The sequence below is a fragment of the Ambystoma mexicanum genome, chromosome 12 (assembly GCF_040938575.1).
Source record: "Ambystoma mexicanum isolate Mex_15411 chromosome 12, UKY_AmexF1_1, whole genome shotgun sequence".
In the NCBI taxonomy this organism is placed as follows: domain Eukaryota; kingdom Metazoa; phylum Chordata; class Amphibia; order Caudata; family Ambystomatidae; genus Ambystoma; species Ambystoma mexicanum.
Window position 1 is genome coordinate 1,174,910,705 of NC_090936.1, and position 25,443 is coordinate 1,174,936,147.

Below are 25,443 nucleotides of genomic sequence, written 5' to 3' on the forward strand. Positions count from 1 at the left end.
ACTTGGAATTTTAGCTACTTTTCATAAATGTATACCTTTCTCACTTCCCATTCAGTTTTCCTACCCTCCTCTTGCATTCCGTCCACGCATGTCCTATTGGAAAAGAAGGGCAAATCGCATACCTCTCACAAAACGGATGGTAACCATATAAAAATGTTTTTTTTGGTTTCCACTCAACCCGTTCTTGAAAGCCTGGAAAATGACGAATTTAGCACAGCAGACCATTTGTACCTAGCTCTTACAAGGAAAAAAACACAGGCTTCTTTGTACATCATTTTATTGGCATTTTCTGAAAAAAAAAACAAATGTTCTTCCTTTTTGGTTACCTTCTCTCACACCCTTCATCAAACTAGGATTCCTTGTTGGCGTTATAACCACCTACATGTGGGAAGAAAGGGGGCCAAATATGGCTGAGATATCTCATGTAACAAAATAGTTTCAAGGGATTGAATGGCGACATACCGAAATCACCTACAAATGCTTTGGCATTGGGGGCCGGGGGGACCTGGGCAGTTAAGGGGTTAAGAGTGACCCACAAATCTGGCTTCGTTCGATGAGTGTGCTATTTAAATAGGTGTTCGCTACCCATAGGGTCCCCAGGACGTGTAGGGAATCAATCATCATCCCTATTTTTAAGCAAAGTAACAGTGATTTGATTTGTGAATTTATAACGCGCACTTTACAAAATAAACTGTATAATGGCGCAGATGACAAAAATCAGATAGAAGATGTAACCAACATTAAATCCTCAACATAAGGAGAGTTGTCTATCTGAACAAAAAGGTTTTTAATGCTCAGCAAAACTGAGACAGCGAGCTCATATTCCTTAATTCAAGTGGCAAATAATGCCACAGCCTTGGGCCAAAGACAGCGAATCTTCTATCGCCCCGTGATATGTAGGCTGACTGAGGGATAGCCAAGAAATGACTATCACTAGAGCGTAACTGTCTTACAGGGTGATCTGGCTGAATTAGCTTTTCCAGATACAAAGGAGCAATACCATTAACACACTTAACGCCGATACAGGCTTTCTTGAACCTAATACAGTCCTCAATAGAGAGCCAATGTAGCTTGCGACGAAATGGAGATACATGAACAGTTTTCTTCAACTTAAATATCAATCTGATTGCTGCGTTCTGTGTTCTCTGTAGTCGCTGGAATTGCTTAGCTGGAATACCCCAAAGTTAACTATTACAATAGTCTAGGTGGGCGCTGGTTAGAGCTCCTACCACAGCTGCCCGATCTTCCGTGGGTATATAGGTGAGCACTTTACGCAGTAGTCTTAGAACAAAGTGCCCAGCTTTAATCTTGGCTCCAACCTGGGCTTCAGCCCCAAGATCATCCTGTTAAATGCAGCCCAGATTTTTTACCTTGGATGCAAATTTTAGGCTTTTTGCCCAGAAGCAGGGCAATAGGCAGGTTCTTTGCAAAATTCAACAAATGCTTTGGCTCAAGCAAGATTAACTCCGTCTTTGAGGCATTGAGCTGGGAATTGTACGAACGGACCGCATCCAAAAGTTCACATGGACAAAAAGTCCTAAAAATGCTACCACCAAAGGTTTGAACCACCAAAAGTTCAACACACACGAGAAAAAAAAAACGGGGGGCTGCAAGGGTGTCCCCCGCAACACCCCGCTCACTATACTTTACAGTATAGCGAGCCGGGGTAGTGGGGGGAAACTCTTGCATCTTTCTGTAAGTGAAAGGGAATTGGCGCCGCAGGGACTCGGCGTGAAGAAAAAGTAAGTAGGGTATGTTTATGTTGGGGATGTGTTGAGGGTGTGGGTGGGGGGTGTGTCGTGAGTGTGGTGTGGGTATGTAGGTGTTGTCTACGTGTGTTCGCATGGGAAATGTGCGAACCTTTGGTGGTTCGCACATTTCTCATGCAAACATTCCGGCTGCGGGAAAATCAGCCGCGGTAAAATCGTGCAGAATCATTGAGCTGTAGATAGCTTTTTGACATCCACCCACTTACTTCCTCTAGGCATTGGCCTAGTCAATTAAGTGCTTCCTCAAAATTGGTAACTCGGGTGAAGATCTGTGTATCATCCGCGTACGAGTGAAAATTCAGCCCGTAACGCTTCAGAATTTCCAAAAGAGGTCCGATGTATAGATTGAACAGCAGAGGAGACGGGGCAGACCCCTGCGGGACTCCACAATTTAATTTGATGAGGTCCGACAGGAACTCCCCCAGCTTCACTCTCTGACGGTCAGTTAGAAAATACCTAAACCAGCCCAATACCAAGTCAAGTGACCCTAAAATGTTAGAGCAATTGCTCTGTTAGATGCCACAAGTAAAATCTTTGGATCACTACTGCTCAGGGAACTTAAACCACAAATCTCAGTCCTAAAGGTAATTTCATGCTATCCGGTGGGTTTTTGTACAGGGATGGGTACTTCTTTAAACGCTACCACCCTGTCCCACGTGTTGACGGCAGTGAAGAGGGGAGTGGTAGGGACAACATACATGGCGTCAATTGACATATCAAATGCCTGACACTGCAGACAGACCTGTGGAATAAACTAACGTTGCAAAAGATTTCTGCAGAGATGATACAGCTTCTAACACTCTTTCACAAAGGAACTTCTCTGAGGTGTGTTTGAGCATGGTTGGGGCTCTGTCAGCAAAGGTACCCACCTTTGTTGAGTTAAGACATGGTTGTGTGTTTGCAACAACCCTGTTCAACCTATGCATTGCAGTTCTGGAGTGTCTCTGGAACTCGGGGGTCTCAAACTTGGCCTGAATGGGCGAATTAAGCCTAAACCCGGTCAGAAGGGGCAAACTAAGCCTAAATTGGCTCGCGTTCGTAGAGGACATCATTCTATTGGACAAGAACCTGATGGGGTTACATAGGAAGCAAACTCTTTTCTACCAATATGCCTCGATCAACAATCTGAAGGAGAATGGACAGACATCAAAGGTAATGATCTTCACCACCAGTAGAAGTCCAAAAACATATAACTGGATGGTTGGTGCTTAGCTACTGGATAAAGTTCATTCAGTGAGGTATCTGGACAACAATTTGATTAACTCAAACTCACTTGTAGTATGGAAAACCTTTTTAAGGGGAAATCTACCCCTCTACTATTCAGTTGTGTAGATATTCCCTCCTGCCTTTGGTGAAATCTTACTTACTCAAGGTTGAACCCATCATTCTATATGGGTTGGATTCACACTTGCTGATTTGAGTCCCTTCTTGAACTCTTTGCAGGGTATGCTTTGGAAGCAAACTTTGGGGTTGGCAAATTCTGTTCCGAATGCCATTATCAGGTATGAGTTTGGGCTAGTTTCACTGGCAAGAAGGGCTCTGTGGAGGAAGTTGTCTGAGTTTGCAACATTTTTATCTCCTCCAAACAACTCGCTCTACCAGGCGCTTGGCAAAAACACAAAACTGGCTTTGGCCGTATCCCTGAATGAATTCAGGGTGAGCATGTGTAGAAACCTTCAATTCGGTCCCTCTTGCGAAGAACTAGAAGTTGAGCCTAATGCTGTGAAAAAGAAAATGTTCATTTTTGACTGGGCGGAAACTAGATTTGTTGGAAAAATACGCACTGTACAGAGAATTTGCCAAATTTTAGAGGAAGAGAACTGAATTACCAAAGTATGTGCTTATTTTTCCTTGTCCTAAAGTATGTGCAGATCTGTTTAAATCCGTTTCTAACTCTGGAACGAAAAAAGTAAATGAGACCAAACATGTCAAGATTCTTACTGTAGATTTTGTGGATGGAGGCTTTTAAGGAAACATTGAAGCACCTGGTCTTAGAGTGTTATGTGTTCGAGGACTGTAGAGGTCGGAAATTGGGTACAGAACTGTTGAGTGATTTTAGTGTGGGTTATATTGATGTTGAGTGACAATGTCATTTAATTTTAGCGCTGCATGCATTTAAAAAATGTGTATTTTGTAAATTGGGAACTATTTGAACTCTTTTTTTTTTTTTTTAATTAAATTAAATGTTGTGGAATTATATTGTAAGATGAAATGTGATGGAAGTTGTTTTATTAACTTTGCGAATGGTTTATACACTTTTTATAAGCTAAAACACAATTTAAAATGTTTTTCTTTCTGGTACCTTTCATTTCAGTCCAAACCAAAGAGAAGAACAACAGTCAGTGTGAGACAGTGATGATCGTCCTATGGCCCAGATGAAGCCAAACAAGCCTCCACAGACAAACAAGTGGATTGGGGCATTGACAAAGGTATATATAGGAGCTTAGCTTGTGCTATACGCCGCCACCTATTCTTTGTACACAGCTGAAACAGCTCTGGGGGGGCCTTAAGATGCTTTCCAAAGCCCTTCATGAGAGAACTGGTCTGGTTTTACAAGCAGTCGGGACCCAAGTAAACTTAATTTCCACTTTGCCCTGGCTTCTGCAATGGCCATGGGGTCTACCATAACAGGTCTTCGCTACATGCACATTCAGCACTGGCACACTGACTCTTACCAAAAATCCTCATCCATGATAATTCCCCTTGAAGGCCATATATTATGTGTTGATGCTCTAGAGTACAAAGTCCATCAAGTTTTTAAGGCTTATAAGCATGTGCGGAAGCTGCTGAAAAAGACTAATTCAAAATCCAGGTCCTCCTTTCCTCCGGCAGAACCGGCAAATCAAAGACATCAGGTTATGTTACCCCACAGACGCCCATGTAATGACATTCCAAGATGGGCACAAAGTCGCAAACATCCTCTCTCCTCCGAAAATGCAGAAGTCCTGACAATGGGCCTTTTGGGGATCACCTCAAATGGTTCTGAGAGCAATGGTGCAGAGTCCTTGGAAATTCCTGGGTCAATAGGCTAGTTCGATGGGGCTATGGAATAGAATTCAGATTTGTCCCGAGTCCCTCTGGGACCGTTCACACCCCCTTGCTCAGGCCATGTAGTCTATTTTTTTCTTTTGGGTCCCTAACCATTGGGGATAGTACAGACTGATCGTAGACTGAAAAGACTGAAACTCTCTAATTACACAGCATTTTAAGTTGGAATGTCTTCAGTGCTTGAGTCCCCTGATCAAAGTCAAGGACTTCCTGCTATCCCTAGACCCTGAGGATGCTTACTTCAATATACCTATTTGAAAGAAATAGCAGTTCTTCCGATTCTCTGTGGCTGGTGAGCACTTTTAGTTCAGAGCTCTTCCCTTTGGGCCGAGTATTCACAAAGGTTTGAGGGCTGATAGTTGCCTCCTTCCATATGAATAGGATACATGTTTTTTCCTAATTAGATCTGCTAGTGACACAGGTGGAGCAGACTTGCTGGACCCTGACTCCCAGTTGGATTAGTCATCAACAAACCAAAGTCATAGTTTCTTCCCTCCCAGGACCTTCAGTTTATTGTGGTGAGATTCTGGATGTCAGCAGTGAATTTGATGCGCCCAGAGGTCAGAGCAGCCAAGCTATAGGTAGCCATAAAGAACCTTCTATCCACATCCACAGTGTACCGTGAGGGAGTTCCTACAGTTTGAGAGACATATGGCTTTGTGCCTTTCTAGTCCCCTAGGCTCGCCTTCATGTGAAACCATTGTCAGACCCCGGCAGGTTCTGGAAGAGGGAATCCCAGGACCTGGAGGCTCTAATTCCAGTCCCTTCAAATTTGGGGTTTGAACTGCAATTGGGGGCTACTCGTGGACTATCTCCTGAAGGGTTTTCCCTCCTGAGTCAGCTCTTCCTGTCCATTATTACAGCAGATGGCAGTATGGTGGGTTGGGGGCAGTTGAGGAAAATCAGTTGTACTAGGAACAATGGGTGGTGCAGGAGGTGACCCACTCCTTGAATTAGAAATGGCATCCTGAGCCCTGCATTTCCTCTCTCTCTGAAATACAATGGCCCTGTCTTACATTAACAGCCAATAGGGTCCTTGCTCCAGAGCTCTGGATTTTCTGGCAAAAGATCTGGGGGAATGAGCAGAGGAGGACCGCCTGTCCCTCAAAGCAGTGCATCTCGGCGGCCTAGACCATTCAGTGACGGACATATTGTGTGTGGTATTTCCTCCTGCAAATATTGAGGAAGTATTCCTCCGTATTTGTGAGAGGTTTGGGATGATCAGTATCAATCTCTTTGCTTCTCTGCTGAATGCAAAGACAGCTCAGTTTTTCTCTTTGCCGGGAATCCTGGGGAGTGGTTGCAATGCTTATAAAGTGGCTAGGTGGTCTTTCATATTCTTTCCTTCCTCTCCCACTGATCCTAGTTCTACAAATCAGAGAGTCAGCGTCGGAAATCATCCTGGTGATCCGGTTTGGCCATGCAGGAGCTGGTCCCTCTCCTCATGGAGCTGGCAATGTCTCCAGTGTTTCTTCTCCTGAGAAATCTGTTCCATAAATTGGGGCTCAGGAGTTACAGGCCCAAATATTCCAGTTGGAGGGCCTGGAAGTTGAGAGGTAAACATTGCTGCTCCAGGCCCTGTCCCAATAGTTATCCCAGACAAGAAACACTTGTGTACGGGCGCAATATAAATGATCATATCTTATATATCCAGAATGATAAAAAACGACCTTGAAAGCCTTTGATGGGCATTGGTGTAATTTTCAGGGCTGCTTTCATAAGAAGGGACTGTCTGCAGTCAAGAGCCACATTTTCACAATTCTTCAAATTCTTTGAGGGGTATAATTTGGGGTTGCCTGTCTAGCCCATTGGTCAGCAGTTTAGACTTTCAGGGAAACTGGGGGTAGGGGGATTCTGAGGATCATGCCATGGTAAATCAGCTGTTGAAAAGTTGTTCCCCTCTGCAGGTCGGCGGCTGTGTCTAGGCTACTTCCCTGAGACCAACCGCTTTTCTTAAAAGCCTTACAGTCTGCTCTCTTTGAACACCTGGAAGAAATATCGTTAAAACTGCTGACCTTGAAAACAGTATTCCTTGTGGCCATTTCTACAGAAGGTTGTGGGGGGGATGGTAGGTGGGGCAGGTGCACTTTTGCCTGTGCTCCTTATCTACTGCTTTAGGCAGATGAATCGGCCATTTTGTTATTTTTGGGGGTGCACAGCCCAACAGATAAGGGTTTTATCGGCCACTTTTACTCTCTATAAATAGGTAAATACTCCTGATTAAAATAAAGAGGCACTAAAAATACTCCCAACAAAAAATGTGAAACCTACACATAGGAGCTTGTCATCCTGCTTTCCCCTACAGAGCTCCATGGATATGTTTGGGCCACTTGTATGCATAGTTCTGCAGCATGAAACTACTATTATATTACTATCTGGAGGTTTAGGAGCTTAAGGGAACTGTGGATCACTGCGCTGATCTGTTAGTGACCCTGTGGTTAGGATTCCAGTGGGACAGCGCTCCTGAAGTCTCAGGGTTTTAGGAATTGTACGTTTTGGTTATGGAGCCCCTATCTCCTTGGCGCTGGATAATGTGGTTGTCAGATGGTATGTTAAAACCCAAGATCAGGTCTCCAATAGTTCAGGACACCGTTCTAGGCTTGAGGTTGGTTGTTTTTAATAGTTGTTGGTTTAGTTGTGATAAGTGCCATGGATTGGCAGAGCACATTTTGCTGTTTTCATATCTAGAATGCCAACACGTGTTTTGATCTAGGGTCTTAAGGCGTGAAGCAGGGGCCTGGTAGGTCCTTCAGCCACCCATTGTGCTATGCTGAATTGTTGTGGCTGGTGGCCAGTACTGTGCCTTTGTCGTTCTAGGAACCGATGCAACAGTTCATTGCTTTCATCTTCACCTTCTTGAGATTTGTATGCACCACCGGCAGTCAGAGGTTGTAACCTGGTACAGCGTGTTGGTAGATTCCTGAGCCTCGGGTGCCCTGTGTAGGTGTGCTATCTCCTGGAATGGCTTGGCATGTTCGGGACGTTCAGCGCTCCACTGTTAGCAGCTGTGGATTTTGTAGTTTATTCCTGGTAGCTGATGCAGGGGTGCTGGCCCTTTTAAAAGAAATCTCTCCTGTGCATGCTGATGTGGCTGAGGAGGTGTAGGGGCTTGGCGTTCTGCTGGGTGTGTGCGTGTGTGGCAACAGCTCAGTTGGGATTGGATACTGGTAGCTGTCACATTGGCATTTCTGCTGTCGATGGCTCTTGTGCTGCCATGTTCCAGGAAGCATACTGAGAAGGGGCGCATCTGTCCTCATATGAGGAATCTGTGAGCATCTCCTCCTCTTCTGCTTTGAAGTGGAGGGCCTTGAGGAATACAAGCATCTGGCACCTGTAGGGCCTGAGATAAAGCTGGTCTGCATTTGCCAGAAAGCGTTGCAGGTGAAGGCGAGACAGCGTTGGAAATCTGAAAGGATGCTTTTTCCAGCCTCATTGTCTTCGAGTGGGGGCAGTTTGTCTTCATAGGAGGGGGACCGTGTTCAGAAGATGTCCAGGAGGAAGTATCTGGATAAGAGGGCCCTTGCTGCAGTGCCGGGTCAGTTATTGGACTGTATGTGCTTTCCTCAGTCGCCAGCTGTTTCAGCGGTCATCTCTGGGGCCAGACCTCCCCCAGGAAATTTCGCAATATTATCAAAATGGGGCTTTCCTTGCTGCATGTAACTAAGAAGAATGTCCTGAAGGGCTGGATGGAGTTGGAGAATACTCATGTTTTTCTCTTCATGTCTAAGCGTTCTCCCTACCTTTTACCATCGCAGTTAATGCACGTGGACATGATCCTGTTGGGCCGCTGATCAATGGCTTCAGAGGAGTCTACTATGGGGACCGGGTGAACTCTGCATTTAAAAGGGCCTACACTGGGGCTCATATAACTGGGGTAAACATTTCAAGTGCATGCTACTAGCCAGCCATAAAATGTCATTTGCCATCTCAATTCTATACATATACACAGTACACTAATTCTTACTCGCCAATAGATGGTTAACGGCTAGTGATGATTTCATATAGCAGTCTGTGCTAACACGTATGCATTATATATGGCAGAGACTGTACTTGCTGATTTTAGACAGTTGGCGAGTCTTGTGAAATTTTGTGTCAATATTGCATGACATACAGTCGCAAGCGGAACTGCTTTCGGTCCTGGCCTATACTGTTTTCAATGCCGCAATGACGATGTGGGCTGGTATGTCAGAGCACCATCACTTACTCCTTAGGGACAGGCATGCAGAAGTGCATCACAAGACAACTGCTCTGAAGATTTCTGTTCTGTGATTCTTTGGTCGAGAGTGTGCATCTGATGCTTAAGGCAGAAAAACAGTGACAAGCTCTGTATGTGCTCTGAAGCTACGACTCGGACAGGGTCGTCTTGAGCACAGAGACGTTTTTAAGGCAGAACCTCATGCATGAAACAGCAGAAATTGCCTCAAATGGTGGGGAAACTGCTTTCTCAAGTCTAAACCCTGACTTTGGAGCCACACTCTGGTGGTCCTTGCGTATGTGGGAGGCCATATCCTTGGAATCCTGGATAAACAGGCAGGTTTACAAAATAGAATTTGCCTCTCATCCTCTTTGGCCTGGAGCGTTGGTAACCCCTGTTTCCAAGGAAAAGATGGTGACAATGGCCATGTTCAGAAGGTTGAGGACTTTTGAAGAAAAAGGGCGATTCTGGAAGTTCCAGAAAAAGTAATTTTACTCCATCTTCGTGGTCTTAAAACCGAATGGCGAATTCCGGCTACTGCTGAACCTGAAAAGGTTGAATATATGCATGCAGAAGCAGGACTTCAAGATGGAGTTTTCAAAGGATTATTCCCCTGATAGGGGAGTCAGACTTTCTGGCATCTCTGAATTTAGAAGCTGCATGCTTTCATGTACTGACCAGGAGGTTGTAGACATACATTTCTGAGGTTCCTGATGGTAAAAGGGCATTACTTTTGATCCGTCCTTCAGCCTCAAAATGGAGCTCGGTGTTGACCAAGTTGATTGGGTCTGGTGGTCCCTCATCTTCATGCCATGGCAGTTCATCTTTTCTGTACCTGGACAATTGGATAATCAGGGCTGCCTCCAAGGCACTCTTGGTCAAACATGTGAAGCTCCAGTGCAGAGTGCTGAAGTCTCTGTGATTTCTGCTAATCCTGGAGAGGTCTGCCATTATTGCATACTGCCATTGCAAGCCATTCCGTACCGTGGGGCTTGATTTGTGGACTGCTCAAGGGTAGTGTTGCTCCTGTGAACAGGCTGCTGTGTCGGGAATCTGCCATCGGACTCATTGATGGGCACGGAGATTCTCAGAGTTACAGGATCATGTGCTGCCAGCATGTTTCGTTCCATGGGCAAGGCTCCACATGTGCCCAAAGGTATCTCGCCTCTGCAGGTGTCGGAGAACGTGCTGTCGGGCATATGCCGACTGTCTTCCGATCATTCCGGAGTTGAGGGGCAAGCTGCAGTGGTGGTTGGACAAGGAGAATCACCTGAGAGGGCTTCCGCTGCAGCGGCCCTTGTCAAGCATAATTATTAAATATGCCAGTGGCATCAACTGGGGAACAACGTTTGGAAAGATTCAATAAAAGGAATGATTGACTCCCCAGCCGCTGCCCGTTACTCCAACTGGAGATGTTTGATTTCTTTAGGACTTCACAAGTCTTCTATCTCACAGCATCAAGGGGTTGTCTGTGCTAATCAGGATGGACAACACATCCGTTATGGCCTATGTGAACCAATAAGGGAGTAGCCAGTTCTGGTAGCTGGAGGCTCTTGCTTTGTAAATGCGGAGCCAGGCAGAACACAATTTGCTATGTCTGAGAACGGTCCATATCAAGAGAATGGGCAATGTCCAGGCAGATTTTCCGCATTGGTGACCCAAAAAGTCAGTGCTATTGATTGCTCCATGATTCCACAATTTCTTAGGAAAGATGGGAAAGGGCCTTGGCAGCTTTCTCTAAACACTCTCAGTCGGCAGATGTTTGGGCATTTCTCCTTCCTTCCTTGCTGTTATGTCTTCCCACAGGCTGGAGAAGATTGTGGCATCACTGTGCAAGTCTTTGTTCCCAAAAGTGCAGTCTGATGCCCTTGTTCTGATGTGTGACCCAGTTTTTTTCCTAAACGTGTCTGCATTTCAACAGGCACATTATATTGTCCGTCCGTCATTTGTCCCGGCGGGGAGAGTAACAGGGGTACTGGTTGGATGTTAAACAGTTTGTTTTGACATATCTGCACAGAACTCTAGCAGTATGACCGACAGGCAGCCTGCTCATAACATTTGAAGCTCCCAAACCTGTGAAATGGGCATTAGTTCCCACTATCAGCAGGTGGTACCGGCACACTATTTCAGCAGCATATTAAATGGCGAATAGTCCCTTGCCTGACCTAGTCTAGGGTTGTTCTATTAGGGGCATGAGCGCATTCTGGGTGGCGTCACTGTGATGAAATGACTCCTGCTCTGCAGGAGTTCAGAGACGAGTAGTGGATAAAACTCCTACGTGGCCCCACACTACTACTAAGCCAGCCGCAAGCCCAACCATAATGGGGAAATGGGCATAGCCCCACAAATATACCTCCTTCACCTCTTAGGGTAACACGGACAGGCTATACACTTCAGGAGGGTGTGAGCTGGCAAAGAAGCGTACCATCAACGATAGTAATGGAGTACCAAAATATGAATGTCCAACCAAGTTTTTTTTTTTTAAATAGACTTTAGTTAAATTTAAAAATACAAACACTAATCAAAAACACTAGATCCCACCCCTGTAAGACAAGACACCAAATTTGCAGACTTTAAGATGAACGAGGCACTTGTGTTCTGAAGGTAGAGGGAGATGGACAATATTTGCAGCAGAAATGTTCAGGTTCATTAAAGCTTTCTCTACATAGGTAAGAAGATGGTATTAAATGTCACTATGGGCCTTTAACATAGATCACGAGGGTGGAACCATTACAGATAACTTGTGGGCTTGTTCTTGAGTCTCGAAAGCATCAAGACAGGCTCACGTCCGGGTTACGTCAACATCAAGATGGTCAAGTGTGCTGTTCCCAAAGGTTTGAGTGCGTTGAGACAGTTAGTAGGCTCGAGATGGTCCAGCGATGCAATGCAGTTCTGCAGCAGTGATCGAATCTGGCGAGAAACACGCATGCGATTGGCAAGTTGGCATCTGAAATCGGTTGAACAAGGTCCAACGATGTGATACAGTTCTTCAGTGGCGATGAGCTCGAGCACATGCAGGTGATTGTCGAGTCAGGGGCTCAAGTGTGGTCGGTGGGTCAAATCAAATTGAAAAGAGATGAGTGTCAACAGCATCCCCGGGGTCCTGCAGTGACACAAATGCGACTTGAAAACAGTTCATTCAGCTCAAAAACAGATTGCAGCTGTAAACTGAGACCAGGGTGTTCCTTGACTCCTGGGCTGCTAGGGGACCCCGCCCATGGTCCCTAGATATAAGGGGTGTCCTTGTTCTGCCCTTCCTAATCAGGAAGCTTTCCATTGAGCAGTTGCGGGGGCTGTCGCCTCCAGTGAGCTGGTTCCAGTGTTCAGGCAGCAGATATGCCTTGTCCACACAGCAATTCACCCCAAGTGTTCATCTGGAATGGCTGAGGAAAGGGTATTTCTCCCTTCTTGGAGGCCCTTATCTATACCTCTATGTTAGACGATTAAAGATGCATTTCACAGATTCACAGCAGAATTGCCCATTCCAAGCATTCTGCAAGGGTCCATACTTGGTGGCTGTGGTCTGAGTATTTTCCTGTTGATGTCAGTGTCTTGTCTGCAGGAAGTGGGAGGGGACACAGTAAGCGAGTGAGCCCGGGCAGATTCCAAGATGGTGGGACCCTTCCCTCGACTGTTATTCCTCGCCTGCATACTCCAACTCTGCTTCTAGTAATTAACACCCTTGTGTGACTAGCCTCTTGCTGGCAGCACCTGCCCTTTAAAGCGCTGGTCTTCTACCTACCTTATGGGGTAAGTTACTGTTCTCCTGGGTGGTGACCAGTCTTTCTCAGTGAGAACAAAGGCTGCTGTGCCCAAATGGTCTGTTAAGGGTGAAACCCGGTCCCAGACAGTGAATACACAGAATGCCCTGACTGAGTCACTAGAAACCAAGCTGACATAAAATACCACCAAAGGGTTTTGTCTTGTAAAAGGTTAGATTTCCATAGGCTATTGTGTCAAAACTAGTCTGCCCTGCATCCTGGTATGGCTTCCCTTTTGGTGGCAGAGCCTATCCTTTGAAGCACAAGTCCTCTTCCCTGCCCCTTGTGGAAGGAAGGTGATCAGTCTTTCCCAGCGAGAACAAAGGCTTTACAGGGGTTCAGCACCAATGGGCTGCTTGGGTGAAACTTGGTCCCAGACAGTAAATGTAAAGAAGGCCCTGACAGAAGGGATATTTAGAAACCAAGCTGTCAATAAAATGACACCCAAGGGTTTTGGACAGTCTAATTGTAGATTCCCAGAGGTCACCATGTCAAAACTAGACTTGGCTTTTATTTAGATATTACTCTGCTACCAGGCCACACAATTCTATATTTTGGGTCAGGGCTGCCTGTGGTTAAAGGCAGTCCCAGGCTTTTGAAACTTTAGGTTCTGTCAAGCTGTTAACCTGAATTTGCCTGTTACTCTGCAACTGCCATCTTTACAATTTACAAGGCAACTGCTGAAGGGTGTCAGTAGGTACTCACAAAACATTACTAGATGTTTTAAAGTTTCGACCTCAGTCACCATCGCACAAAACCGACATTTACCTGATCGAATAGACCCAACTTAATTTTCCCAGTGTTGAACATGTTCATTCGTTGGAAATTGATTTAACTTGTACCGTAAGTAGAGGTTTCGGGCATCTAAACATGGAAAATGCATTAAATATCTTGGGCAATTACCCCATTTCCTTCTGAATTTTGCAAATTCATAATATGATTTGTAACATCCAATTCTATCTGACTGTGTACACCAATAAAACCATCTTACAACTCGGTAGGCCTGCAACCAGTTCTTCACTAGAAACCATTATCGTATCCAAAAATTATATTAATTTTTACCCTGAATTCCGACAAGGATCTCAACGAATCTTTCTGGATCATAAGATTGAAGTTCTCATATAAATAATTCCTTGGGGGGAGTAACACCTTGGTATAATTACTTACTTGATGCCAGTGCCACTTTACAGATAGTGGAAGCAAACCTAATCCGTGGCGTATGATGTCATTAGGGATGGAACAAGACCAGCCCAAAATCCTTTCCCCACATTAAACCTTGCAATTTATCCAATATATCATCAACCTCAACATTGCATATATCCAGGATATATAAGACCACTGGTTCAACCTTTAACAAATAAAACTGTATAATAGGTAACGAGGAAGTCGAGGACTGCAATAACGTTATAAGTGCCACTAGATGAGGAGGAGATCCGAGGTGCAACATCTTTGCCCACAGGAGTTCCCTAATCACAGTGTCAAACGCAGCACTCAGTCAAGGGAAGCCATATAGACTTATCCGTGGAACTTTGGCCCCTACCTATCGAACCCAACCCTGAATGTGAATTAGGTACAACTGGACCTGGGCCCTTTATCTAGATGACTGGGCGATAAGAACTCCTATAGGACACAGTCAATTCGTAGTGATTGGTCCTGAAGTTACCCAAGATGCGTGGATCAGAATCAAAACCAAACAGCTTCTGCAGCCCATGGAACCTCCTCAGTTCTTGTGCATGAACAGATTTGCACCTGGTCAGTTATTGCCAGATGGAAAAATGGTCTGCTGGGAAGCGGAAGCTGAACGACCGTTGCTGAACAAAATGAGACTTTTGTGGCTATCGGCTGCAACCATCAGATCAGTAAACTTTCACAAGATATTCATTTTGTGCTTGTTAAACAGAGTGGGAAACACAATATCTAGTGGCCTGCAGCACAAAAGATTCAAGTAAACCTGCATTACAAAATTTCATTTGACTAGTCTTTTGAAGTCCTTCAGCTATTCGATACGTTATTGGAACTTTTGCATCAGGTTCAAAAGATTGATGATATAATTAATATATTTTGCAAGTAATTTATGACACAGAGAAAAGCTTTCCAAATAGATCATAGAATGTCCACTCTTCGATTCTCAAAAGATAATCTGTTTCACTGATGGCCGCTACGCAATAGTCTCCCTAGGGGTGTTTTAATGCCAGAGGAGCTCATGGGGAGGGACTCCCCCTCTGGGGACAAGGACGATCACCTTGTGTACAACCCATTGAGCAACATTACACCTCCATTTCAAACCAATGTATTGAGAGTGGACCAATTTATTTCTGTAGTGACGATTCAACAGGTATCATCACTTCTCCCCAGAGGGAGCCCTTTCCCATGAGGCTAGGGAAGTGCAGCCACTATCCAATAGCTCCTCCAGGTGGGTTTGATGCAGGAGGAGCTCATGGAGAGGGACTCCCCTCTGGGGACAAGGACGGACACCTTGGGTACAACCCTTTGAACATCATTACACTCCCACATTCCTTAGCCACCCTCCATTTCAAACCACTATATTGCGAGTAGACCAGTATATGTCTGTAGTACCTGGAACAGCACGCAAGATTGGCCAGGGGAACCAGAAGTGAAGAGACAATGGGGAAGGAAGGGAAAGGATATAAGGAAGGGCAGGGTCAGGACGGTATGGGTTGTTTGTGTGAGGTCAGAGGAGGAGGAGGTGGCTAACTAGATTCCAGAAGGAGGAAAGATGGAAAGGAGTGTGGATGTGATTTGCAGAGGTGAGGTATTGGTTAGTGAGAGAAAGTGGTATGTGTTGTGATAGTGTGTGTAAGATGTATGAGTGAGAAAGAATAGGGAGTGAGGGAGTGGTGATAGAGGGAGTAAACGAAGGGTGAGTGAAGGAAATGTGGTGTGGAGTAGTATTAGTGCAAAGAGTGGAACAATGGTGTGAAGAGGTGAACATATTAGCGGTGTGGACAGAGGAGAATAGGAGTAGTGTGGTGGAGGGGAGAGTAGAAGTGATGTGGGGAAGAGTAGATGTAGTTCGTAAGAACAAAGCGTGGAGGGAAGCCATAGAGAGAGGGAGTGAGGACCACAGGGAGGGGCAGTAGAGGGAGTGTGAGGGAGAGATGGGGGAGTTGGCGGGTACAGAAGAAAGGAATAGAGTAGAAGGAAAAGAGGGCTAGTGATGGAGAGATAGGGAAAGGCACAGAAAGACCAGGAAGGGTTAACACCTGAGTGTCTGCAAGGCACATCCAATTAAGCCATTCCTGTGGAGCAATCATTGGATAGCAGACCCTAGATTGTTCCCTGAGGAAGTTTAGATATAGAAGGCATTCGCCCTTCGGCAATCACCAGAATACACATACATTTTTAGATGGTAAGCGTTACTAATCTCCATTAACAGTCTGGAAACAAGGGACACTGGGTTAAGATGGGAACGCCTCATTCTAGGTTTGAGGGAGGGGGATAGCCATTCGGCCCATTGCTGAATTGAACATAAAAACCCTTGAACAATTTGTGGGAGTTGGTGAGTTATTGAAGCCACCTCCCTCGGCATTAAAATGTTTAAAAAATCACTTGTGAGATCAACTTATTTAACATTTTCAAGTATTGATCCTCAACATACGTTGGACCTCCACCAAGTCTATTACAGGACAACTTTCAATTTCAGACTAATTACATAGCAGTGTATTCTTTTGGTTTATGAAAATGTTGATATTTACTCAACTGCTAGTAAGTCTACGACATGCATACATGGAGCTAGAACAAGAAGGTGTGCATGTTGTCTTTTAAATTTAAACTGAGGGTCTGTTTATAAAATAGCTTCATTAGTGACTTGCTTTCTAGTTGCATAATTAAACTGTCTAGCAATGAGATATGAGGCATCTTCCATGTAGAAAATATAGTGCATTTGATTACGTTCTTCAGATTGAGAGGAATTGGTGAATATGGCAATAAAGCAAAAATACACAAATTAGAAATGTATCTCTTTAACGGATAAACATGCATTGTATAAGAATGGATGCCTTTGTAGCAAGCGTTGCAATATAGGCATTGCAATATGCCTGGTTAATACTAGAATTATGGAACACTTACTAGCGATTAGAAATAGATTCTGCATACCTGCTCGGTATGATGGCATAATGCATTTACATAGTTCCAAATGGACACCTAAACATGAGAACAATACAACAACGGCTATGAGGACAATGGCCCTATGTTTCCGGCCAATGATATGATCTTGTGGTGGTTTCCAAGGAGGATGTAAATGCTCTACAATGGTGGACAAAAGAGACGATCTTAAAAGAAAGGCCCTTAAAAATTCCATCAATTCAGGTGACAGTAACTACAGACGCCCCAATGTCAACACAACCATCCTGGAGCTCTTAGCAATAAAAATGGCATTGCTATCTTTCCAGACAAGACTATGCAACAAAACATGTTAATCAACACAGACAGCACTACAGCCATGGCATACATAACAAACCGGGAGAAATGCATTCTGTAACACTGTCCATGCTGACCGCAGGAGATATTGCAGTGGTGCATCAGAATAGAGCCTCACATACAAGCACTACATGGCCCAGGGGAGGGGAACAACCTGAGCAGAGTGTTTCAATCATGAGTGGAAAGTTAACACATCCACACTCAAACGGATCTTCAGGTTGTGGGGACAGCCAACAGTAGACGTGTTTGCAACAGCTCAAAACAAAAAATGCGAAAGATTTGCATCGAGGTCCCTGAGGAAAGCCCTATGGATGAATTGGTCAGGGGGCATTTGTTTACGCTTTTCCCTCGACAGCACTACGATGCAATGTAATCTACAAACTTTTGTATAAGAGTGCTACAGTAATTCGAATTGTGCCAATGTGGGCCAGACAAACCTGGTACCAACATCTCCTAAAAATGACGATGCAGGCTCTATTCAAACTATACCCAAGACACAACCTCCTCACCAAGCAGGGCAAGCTAACACTGAACTTAGCAGCATGACTCCCGAGTGCATAGAATTTGGTAATTTACAACTACCTCCTAATGGAGTATTTTTCCTCTAGATTTTCACCAGTTCCCGATTTTCCTTTTTTAAGTGATGCAGTCTGGTAGTCTTTGAAAGCTTTTTCAGGGGCAACGCAGTCCAATGTGGAAATAACCCAGTTGTGAATGTTGTGGAGTTTTGCATCCAAGGTGGTTGTTGGTCCATCTGCGGGTATGGTAGATTTGGTTGCTTCTAGTTCTTCTAGTAGGGAGTTGATGTGTATTTGTTTCCACAGTCTGGTCATACTTGATGGTTCTTTTGAAGGTCCTGCAAAGTGTGGTGTCTCTGTGAATATTATGAATGGATTAGCTAAGTGATCCCCAGGGGAGGTGCAGAGAGGAACAGACATGTGGGTGGGCCCTTGACCATCTGTTTGAGGTGCAAAGTTTGCCCCAAGTGACTTTGTAATAGCGCTGTTTTCTTTCTATAGCCAGATGTTGGAATTTCCACTTATAGCTAGTAGCTGGTGATCTACGGACAGGATGGCAGCAGCGACTTTGTCAGCAAAGTGAGGGCTATAGGAGGGAGGTTTGTTGTTTAAGGGGGAAGCATACATCAAAGCACTCCTTAAAGACCAAGCAAGAAACACGGAAGACCTAACCAACTACCGACTAATTTCAAACATCCTGTACCTGGCACAACTCCTAGAAAGCTATGTCTACCAAAAGATCCTGGAACATGTAGAATATAAATAGATTCTACACCAGGCAAAAGTCGGCTTCAGACCCATGGGAGGAACAGAAACAGCACTGCTATCTATATGGGGCGATGTAAAAACCAACGCAGACTCCAATGCCACTTCGGCACTAATACTACTACATATATCAGCAGCATTTGACACAGCCTACCAAGAAGCGCTCATCAAAAACCCTGAAGAAATACGAATCAGTAACCCTGTGTTACTATGGTTAAAATCCTTCCTGGTGGAAAGAACAGAAACAACATAGCTAACCCCCTTCAACTCGGAACCAAATAAAAACAATCTGCAGTATTCACATGGCTCATCATTCTCACCACTCCTCTTCAAAATCTAGTTGACCCCTCTTTTAGACCTCATCAGAACACAAGGGCTAACCAGCTATAATTACGCAGATGACACACGTCTTCTACAAAATCACCACTAGTGGAGAACAACAAGACCCATGAATTATCAACTGCTTCACAGAAATAAACGACTGGATGAGCAGCAACAGCCGCAAACTCAACCTGGATAAACAGAAATCATGATCACGCCCATCAACCCATTGATCCAACACCATATCCCATGGCCTACCGAAATGGGAAACGTAACGGAACCTTCCCAAGTGGTTAAAAACCTTGGAATCCTAATATACAGTGACTTAACATGCAAACCATAAATCAACACAGTAAGAACGAAGTGCTTCTTCCACCTAGACACAGTCAAGCAGATCCTACCTTTCTTTACCTGCACGCATAAAATACTCAGTGTCATCTCACTTGTCATTTCAAAAGACTATGTGCCCCCATCTCAGAATGCCTGAATACCTCAGCCAACAACTACAGCAAACGCAGAACACAGAAAGACTAATCCTCAGGCTTACTGAGAGAACACATCACATCCGAACTGAGAACACTACATTGGCTGCCAGTCAATAAAAGAATCTTCTTTAAAACACTCTGCATAACTCACAGAGCAATCCGCGGCCAAGGAGCAAAATTCATATGGGGAAAAATCTCCATCTACAAACCAAACCAACCACTTAGGTCCAGCAATGACATTTTCCTCGAACTGAAACAATGCAGAAATGTGGTGGATCAGCTTTGTCCTGCATGTCGGCAAAGCTCTGGAATACACTCTGGAAGGAAATACGAACAGATGATCACCTAAAATTAAAATTAAAAAAAATGCTAAAAACATGGCTCTCTAAATCGCAGAGTAAACAGGAAACACAGCTGAAAAGAAACGACCAGCATGATAAAAGAGAAACCCCCCAAACAACTGAAACCTTATGATCCAAAACCTGGATACTGTGAGAAACCAAAGGGTGTCTCACCTGCTAGCCCCCGGGACTTGCCACCCAGGTGGCCATGACACGGCTATCGCTTTTGGATCCAATTCCTGGGGTTGGTCCAGTGCGGGGGGGATCACTTCGGTGAGGGGTCTTCAGAGAGTGGGGGTGAGGCAGGTGATGGTGAGACGCGATATTCCCCCTTATTTTGTCTATCTGACCCATCCTATTTTTTAGGATTCTCAGACGTCCCAAATTCCCCAACATCCCTTTTTTACACAAACACTGGGCTGAAGAAGAGTGTGACTGAGAGTAACAACATTAACTTTCACACATCGTACTGGACATGTCCCGCTAATCGGGTCAGCCAAAGTCAGGCACTTGACTCTAAGCACATACAACTGATACCAATTAGCTCTCCTCACACAAATAAAAGGCAGAACCTAGAGACACCCTCTTAGCAAGGCGGAACACGAGTATGAGCAGGGCTTTCGGGTCCAAGGCAAACTTACTGGAGCAGAGCGACGGACCAAGGGACGAGAGCAGCGGTTTGAAACCCCCAAGAGTTCACTACTGGAGGTCAATGCCTCTGACAGGCCGCGAAAGACACGTGGAGAAGGCCAGATCCCGCAAACAAAGACTGAATTGTGTTTCAAGGATGCCAGCGACCCTCCCGGGTGAACAGCAACGTTGGGGAGGCGAGGCCAAGCCTATGCTATTAACCTTGACTTGTGAATTGGAAATCGCAAAACCAAGAAAGAGATGCACACAGCCGGTGAGTTGGCAAGCGACCTGAGAGACAGGTGTGTGTTAATGTTTTAAGTAGTAACATTATATCACAAGTGAAGGCTGAACGCGTGTGGATGGGACGCGAGGAAAGGCATACTTGTTAGTGAACTGTGAAGTAAGGACAGCTGTGAAATCAGTGATACTCAGTAAAGGAGTACTAGGAGAAGTAGCCCACTGGAAAGTGTCAGTGAAAGGTACATAGTTTGAAGCTAGTAGGCAAATGGACAGTAAAAATGAAGTAAACAAGATTAATTCCTAGAGATGGAGAGAGTGAAAGTTAAACCGTGAACTTTGAGTCGAAGTGGTCCTGCAGTGGTCTGTAAATTATTAATCACTTGGGCAATTAGGCTTTGGATTTAGTCCTCATAGATGCATATCAATAGATCTAGCAATGATGGACATTGTCAGGCAGTTTTCATGTACACTGTTCATATTCTAGGAACAGGGATTATCCCGGTACTTCATGTTTCACCAAGAACAAATTCATCAAGCTCCAAGAATTTATCTTTTCAACTTTTGGTGTGAGTAATACCCTGCACCTGTGATCACAGAACAACAATTAAATGTGAACCATCTTTGTCACAACATTAGATGACTTTGAATTGTAATGATGTGTAATGTTATGTGTGATTTTCATTTATTTAGTGACAGACATTGTTTATCTTTTCAGTAAATTTTATATATCATTTGCAATTGATTTTGAATACTGACCAGGTTATTGGTCGTTTTACTAATGGTGTTCATTATTGTTTAAACAATTAAGACATCCGAAAGTGGTCTGCGCCCGACAGAGGGAGACACGAAGTATAAGCTTGGGGAAGGGAGCCCCCTTGCAAATTTGTGTTGAACTTTGTTGTGAGAGGTCTGTGCCCGACACAGGGGGACCTTTGTGAACATTTTGTTGAAGCATTATTTTGGAAGCCGGGAAAAGAGACTTTATCGTGGAAGGCCAGGCGTGCTGCGATTTACGTTTTGGGACTGCTTATTGTGTTGGAAACAGAGCCAGAGTGTGTCAACCTGCCTACAGGGACAGCCTTACTTCGTGAGATCTAACGTGGGGAGGAGAGCTGGTTCAACCACTTTTATTCTTTTGAACACTGATATTTCCTTTACATGTCAAGCCGGTCAAGTGGCACAGCGAGTAGAGCGCTCGCTTTGACATCAGTGCAGAGCCTGCGAATGCAGGTTCGAATCCCGGCAGCGCCAAACTCAGCGTTTCATCCTTCCGAGGTCGATAAATGAGCACCACACACCGTGGGTAATAATAAGCAGCGCTCAGATACCTGAGGGTTCGTAGCGCTATATAAATGCCAAATTATTAAATGCCAAATTATGTGTTACTCCTTTATACACTTTTTGTACTAGAGATAGTGCAGGCCTTAGGTTTTGTTAGCATAGGCCATTTTGATTTGACGGACTCCTTTAGGATTGCGCTATTTATTATTTGATTGGTCGATGATCTTTCCAATATTCAACTTACTCACCCTAAAAATCCGCCAGATCACCTAGAGACCATGCAAAATGGCATTAGTGCACAGTATAAGCCACAATAACATAACATTCCCGATGGCTACTGTTAGGAAAGATTTCGTAATTGTAGGTAATTTTCCTTCCATGTGGCAACCCCTAAACTTTTTGCTGTTGTTTTTCACCTTGTTCTTGACTTTGCCAGAGAAGTGCAGCCTTCTGCTGCACTCCTCTGGGCTTTCGCTCCTTTTCTGATGGGGAAACTGACATGCCCTTAAGACAGTCAGTACCGGGGAATGCTGTTTCCCGTAGTTTCTTTTATCATGTTGTGGCTTTAGTGCAACATGACACAAGAGGGCACTGTAGGCTAAATTACAGCTCTCTCGGGTCTCTAGCCTTCTACAGGCCCTAGATACTCGTTTAGGATTGTATTTGATCGGTGCAAGTAATTCAGGGACGGGAATGGTGGCCGCAATCGTTTTCGTGTGTTTTGAGCTCCTTTTGGCGTTCTAAGCGCGTTTCTCGCGCTTAACCCAAAATGGTGGCCTGGCTCCCAAAATGGCCAGACCACGAGGCTCCTTTGTCCTGTCCGCTGACCGTCTTGCTCCCTTCACCTTCCCCAGGTCGAGCCGACCCGGGGCCTTCCTTATTTGGGCATGTACTTTCCCGCGAAACACGGATGCTTTTGCGGGCTTCTACATGTCGTGTGTGTGCCTCCAGGATGTGGGCTGGGATGTCTGGTCCCAATACACATCCTGGGTGCCAGAGAGTCTAGGGTGGTGTGAATGCCTGGGACCACCGTGGTCCGTGATTGGTCCACGTATGGTGTGAGTGTTGATGAGCGGATCTCCCATTGGGTCCCCTCCGTTTTGGCGCGAAGGGAACCGTGGATAAGAGGGGGCTGGAAACACCACTACCATGTCGATCTCCTGAGTTCTCACGAACGAAGGAATACAGGAGCCAAGTATCCTGCAACCAAGAGGCTGGACCGAGGAATCACTGGTGACCCGTTGAAGGACTTCTCCTCTGCACTGCTGTCGCCTGGTGAAACCCTTTTCACCTTTGATCGAACCAGAAGGCCTGTACTGGTACTTCGACCCTTTGGAATAGCGGGAACAGCTATTCTCGGCATCCTCACCATCTCCTGCCAGTAAGCCTTCGGAAGCGTCTCTGGGCCATCCAACTGACTGACCAGCTTACACGGGAGTCTTGCTCTGTAACCGCCGCCAGGTTGTGTAGTATTTCGAGTCCTTGGCACTCTCACACGCTTCGTACACTTGGCGTTCCCAAGTCTGAAGTGAGTAGTGTACATTTGGCTCAGATACACACGGCCGCTCCGTTGCCCTGCTGTGGTAACAAACTGTGCAGGTTTCTTCGATTGGGACGTCTTTTTACTCAACACGACGACGAGGCGTTCCCTGCTCTTCTGAACCTGCCAGCTGCTGAAACTGACACGGAGAAGCCTGGGTCTGCTTGCATCGGGGACAGGTGAGTAGCATAGCTAGGATCTGGTCGCCCTCCTGCAGGAGCCCATTGCTTTTCCCCGCTGTGTTAAACAGCACCCTTTTCCGTACTCGCGCTCTGCTTCTGCCCACTGTGGAGGCTGCACTTGAGTCGCGGAACTTGTTCTCCTTCATTTGTGCACTGAACTGAACTGCCTGATTTCCTTAGAAGAGACCCCCCCTTTTGCCCGTTGGCACCAGCGTGTGCAGGTACTTTTGAGCACAAGGCTCCACTCTTCGCAGGGCTCGGACTTCCATCTAGTTAGGTGCCTCTGAAGGCGAACTGGGCCTAAGCATTATTTCGCACTGCCTGTTTTCCTTCCCTTTTAGGTGGACTACATATTTCGTGCATATAACGCTTGAGACTTGTATTTGTATATATATTGTGTTGATATGGTATGTGTTGGTTTAATATTGTGATATTGTGATTTTCTCGCTGCGGTCATTGTTTTAAAGGCCTTAAAATAAATGTGTATATATTTTTTATATAACACCTGTTTTGAGTAGTTTGTAAGTGATCTTGCTTTGTGTGCTCATTGCGGGCTTTCAGTCACCCTCACCCCTCTTGAGACCTAGTCTTGACCGCCGCGATCGCTACCTTGATTGGTCTGGCTCGTCCAGAGGTTACCCTATTCCAAGTAATTAGGTTGGCCTTCTGAACTTCTGCGCCACCAGGACAGAGTTCAGAAATCCGTCTTAACAAATTGGTGGCAGCGGTGGGATACGACTGAAGGTATCCAGTGTTGCGCACGAACTAAGGCATTTCAGGTTATTCCAACCAGGACACGTAGTGAATTGTTGTAGTATAACTTTAAAAAGGCCATAGTCCTATCTAACAGTATGGAAACAAATACCTTGTTAACTTTAAATGCTTCCAAATCAGAAACATTGAAAAAGGTGTGTGCGGAGAGAGGTGTTTCCTCTCAAGGCACGAAATTGGAAATGATCCAAAGAATCGTGGCGTGGCAAGAAGCGCAGCTTGACGCTATAACTTCTGAGGACAGTGCGGAAGGTGGTGGGGCTGCTCTCACTGGTAGAACCGACGGTTCTGCCGCTGCACTGATCCATCGCGACCACGAGGACAGGGAGGACGAGATGTCTAATGTTTCCTCTGCCATTGCTGATGGGGAGGCTATGCTTGAATTCAAGAAGCAAGAGCTGCAGTTTAGGCAGCAGGAGCTTGAATTCAGCATAGCCAAACTAAAAATCGAACAGGCAGAAAAACAAAAAGACAGGGATCACCAGTTGGAACTGACCAAGCTTCAGTTTGCAAATGGGTCCAAGGGTCCTGGACATGGTTCTGGGGCTGCCTCTCATCCACGGTTTCCGAAAGATCTGCTCAGTGTGTATGAAGAAAGGAATGACATTATGGACTGGCTGAATGCGTTTGAGTATGCATGCGAAGTTCAACAAGTTGACAATGCTGATAAGATTGCCTGGTTACTCAGCAGACTGCCCCATTCTGGCTGTAGTGCCATTATGGAAATGTCGAAGGTTGAGCGTGCTGATTTCGCAATGTTAAAGCAAACTCTCATTTTAAAGTTTGGGAAGACTCCGGCCCAATATTTGAAACGTTTCAGAGAGTATAAGAAAAAGGAAGGTGGTACTTGGGTATCTTATGTCACTGAATCCTTGAAAAACTTAACTGGCTGGGTCGAAGGTTATAAGGTTTCTACCTTCGGAGGCATGATAAATCTTGTCATGCTGGAACACATTTTTGCATCTTCTTCCCCGGAGCTTAAGCAGCATTTGGCCGATTCGAAGGAGATAGATCCTAAGAAGCTGGCCATTGCAGCAGACTTATGGGTGTCACATCGAGTGTCCCATAAGGACAAAACTCATCCTGGTAAGCAGGAGGAAGGGAAAAAGTCCAAAGATATGGAGGGTGGAGAATCTGATAAATCTTCTTCTCA

General features: G+C 45.2%; 1 protein-coding gene and 1 long non-coding RNA gene across 5 annotated transcripts in view; one reads left to right on the forward strand and one right to left on the reverse strand.

Annotated features, from left to right (window-relative positions):
* USP44 (ubiquitin specific peptidase 44) overlaps nt 1–25,443 on the reverse strand; it is a 567,333-nt gene that overhangs the window by 399,099 nt on the left and 142,791 nt on the right. The window lies entirely within an intron of this gene.
* LOC138514360 (uncharacterized) overlaps nt 1–25,443 on the forward strand; it is a 116,843-nt gene that overhangs the window by 22,287 nt on the left and 69,113 nt on the right. The window contains exon 2 of the long non-coding RNA XR_011281916.1: nt 4,084–4,198. This is a non-coding gene — a long non-coding RNA (uncharacterized lncRNA). The remainder of the gene's footprint in view (nt 1–4,083; nt 4,199–25,443) is intronic.